Genomic DNA, 3,682 nt, shown 5'->3' on the forward strand with positions numbered 1-3,682 from the left:
TCACTGAGTATCGCTTGACACACGTGCAGCACGTTTTACAAACTGCTGGATGACAGGCACCCTCGCACTGGGACCCTAAGCCCATCTCGCTTACCTCAGAGATGCACTGCACGGCCTGGAGCAGAGCCCAAACCCACAACGACTTAATTGGGTGGGCTGCAAGCGGGTAAGCCTCTCCCAGCGACTCTGCGGAAGAAGGCTGGGACTGTAACAGAGAGTATTTGTGCTTTTCTATCAGAATATTCTTATAAGAGAAATACAGCCATAGCTATGATGACTTCAGTTGAACAGGGTGAGCAAAATAATTATACTCTCAGGACAGATATTCAGCAAAATAACTGTATTTTGAGGTCATTTGTTCAGAAGAAGTAAATAATGACAAACTATTATAAAATTATTAATAGGAAACTAAATTATGTACTTAAAAATGGGTTAATAGTAATTTGCGGTTCTGTCATTGCTCAAGAAAGTTTTAAGTGGGCAAGTTATAGAAAATAAACGACATGCCATTACAGTACCTCCCTAGTAATTTGAAAATTCATACATTGTTCACAAATTAGGGACAAATGACAGTTCACTTCAATTCTTTGAACAACTATTTCAGGATAGCATGTGTACACAGACGATATCAAAAGTGTACCTGAACATTTTTAATAGTTCTCATCTCATATGCTTGTAAAGCACAGCGAAATCTGTGACATTTCAGAGGAAGCTGTTTAGCCTCTCATCCAATCCAAAACAGTGTAACAGCAGCCAGACGGGTGCGAAAGGCTCAGAGGTGCTGCTGTACAAGTGCAATAAATATTAATAAAAATGTTTCTGTAATTACTATCCACTGCCTTATTTGCAAGAAGCATGAGAACATTTTCCTGTTTCAAAATTAGCAGAGAAGAAAAAAAAAAGATTTTCTGCATTTATTTTTATTCTGCTGATGAATAATTAATAACAGGCAGTTTTTGCAGTGCTAGATTTGTTGCTGGTTATTTTGATGAGAATGCTACACTGAGACTTCCATGAAAGCAAACTGAGCAAAAATGTACACGTTATAAGCTATGGCAACATTGCATAATATTATCTTTTGGCAATAGGCTTCTTATGGAAAAACTAGTATTTCAGAGCAGTCTGGTGTGAGCTCTGGAGCAAGGAAGTCAGAGTAGCATGCTGTTTTCTTATTTTGGCAAATGCATTTGAAAAAAATATCCTTTTTAAAAGTGATCTGACATAAAAATAATGAAATACTGTCCATATTTGTTTCAATTTTATCTCAACCTTTCAATATTGCTTTATGTTCTGTCAATTAAAACAATACAAAATTAATTATGCAAGTCATTCTCAGGATATATCCTGCTTGTCTTACAGCCAAAGACAAAGCCACCTCTCTGACCCTACAGCCTAGCAACTGAAGCTTAACAATGATGTTTAATATTTCCAAAATTTAACCCTCTTGTGCACAATTTTAACTGATAAAATTCAGTGATGTTAAATCCAACATCTATAACATAAAAATAACGGTAGACATCCATAGCTACCAAAGTAGAACACAAGCATTAAAAAGGCAACCTAAATAGTTAAACCACGACAGACTGACAGAGGATATCATGGTGATGTTGGCAGCTGTTCTGCAGCTGCTGCTTAAAAAATGTTTTTTTTATGATAAATATGAGTCTTGGTTGCTAAAAGGAAAAGGGGACTAAGGAAATCAAATGGATAATGAACATAGGAGACCATAGATCTAATTACAGCACCTTCAGCTGATAGTGTAGCTTATCGCTATATACAGTGCACAATATATACAATAAGAAGTAGCTTATTGGCTGGAACATTCATTAGTAAAAGTCAGAAGAAAGAGCTTGGCTTTGCAGCAAGAATTAAGTCATTGACCACAGAACCACGTGCTCTATGGATGGAGCAGGAGCTGACCCCCAACTGTCATTACAAACTAGTTATGTTTTTGAGGATTACTGATACTCATAACAAGATATGACAAACAGAGGTACTAGAACTCCATACACAAATTCAAATAGTTCTGTCACAGAAGAGTAAGCATTTAACACCAGTGAAACCTATTTCCATGTATTTAAAGATGTTACATAATTTTCTGCAGTCTGTAAAATTGGATTTGCATATCACTGCTTTAAAACCTTTTAGATACCCTGAAGCTGTCAAACACTCATTAATAGCACTGCCTTGCTCAGCAAAGCAAAATATAACACCACTCAAGACTTTGACACCAGCAGCATTACATCCTGAGTGAATGATGGTAGCAGGGCCAAGATGGGATTTGGATACAAGCATTGTCACTAAGACTCTTAACCCTGGTGGTGACTGCAACCCATTAGGCAAAGGTGAAGATTAAAATGATGACCTAGCCAAATACCATGATGTCACTTATGATTAAAAGATACCGGGCCATCAGAGAGAGGCCCCTACCCCACCTCGAGAGGCTCAGCTACGTGCATGCCAAGAAGCAAGGCCCAGCCTGCATGGTACGGATCTGCAGCATGACTTTATCCCGGCCTTCTGAGGGAATGCTAAGTTGTGAGGGAACTGCTACACTGTGAGACAGGGCTGTGTCTGTGGAGAGAAAAGAAAAGTAAAATTACAGATAAAGTAGGATTGTTGAGACGAGGACTGCTGGTAGCTCAAGGAGTGGCCAGCAGACTTCAGGTGTTTTATCAGGGTGTGAGGAACACACTAATGCCTATCCAGTGGCTTGTTAGCAACTTGCTGTAGTTTTTGTTAGCTAGTACTTGCTTTACATTTTAAAAACATATATATTCTGCTTGGGAAGTTTCTTTATATGCAGCTAAAGATGCCCAAAGTGACCCCAGGAAGGACAGTACAGAAGGGTCAGATACTTGGATTACAATATACAAACTGACACCTAACTGCTGTCCTCAGGGTTTGGACTATACTTTCATGAAGGGAACAAGCTCTAATCGACTAGAACTATCTGTCCTTTGCAGCCTACCATATTTTTTGTGTGTGCGTGAGAAAGTTGTAAGTGAACGCCTAAATTCGGCACAAAGTGTTAAAAAATGATAATCTCTAAGCATGCAGCTTGACTCTTGTACTTCCTCACATGCTGCCAGCAGGGCGAGGCTCTCCCGGGGCTGAGGGCCCCTCACTACAAGAAGGACATCGAGGCTCTGGAGCATGTCCAGAGAAGGTCCACGAAGCTGGTGAAGGGCCTGGAACACAAGTTCTGTGAGGAGCGGCTGAGGGAGCTGGGGGTGTTTGGTCTGGAGAAGAGGAGGCTGAGGGGAGACCTTATTGCTCTCTACAGCTACCTGAAAGGAAGGTGTGGGGAGCTAGGGTCGGCCTCTTCTCACAGTGAATCAGTGATAGGACTAGAGGGAACGGCCTCAAGTTGTGCCAGGGGAGGTTCAGGTTGGAAATGAGGAGACATTTCTTCTCAGAAAGCGCAGACAGGCACTGGGACAGGTTGCCCAGGGAGGTGGGGGAGTCACCGTCCTTGGGGGTGTTCAAGGAAAGGTTGGACACGCTGCTGAGGGACGTGGTTCAGTGGGTGACATTGGTGGCAGGGGGATGGTTGGACCACATGATCTCGCAGGTCTTTTCCAACCCTAATGACTAGGATTCTGTGAGGGGCCGCCCTTGCCCTGAGGCAGCCCCTGGGGCCCGCCCCGCCCCATTTAAAGCCCGCCCCGGCCCAGCGCGG

This window comes from Anser anser (genome assembly GCF_964211835.1).
Source record: "Anser anser genome assembly, chromosome: 15".
Lineage (NCBI taxonomy): Eukaryota > Metazoa > Chordata > Aves > Anseriformes > Anatidae > Anser > Anser anser.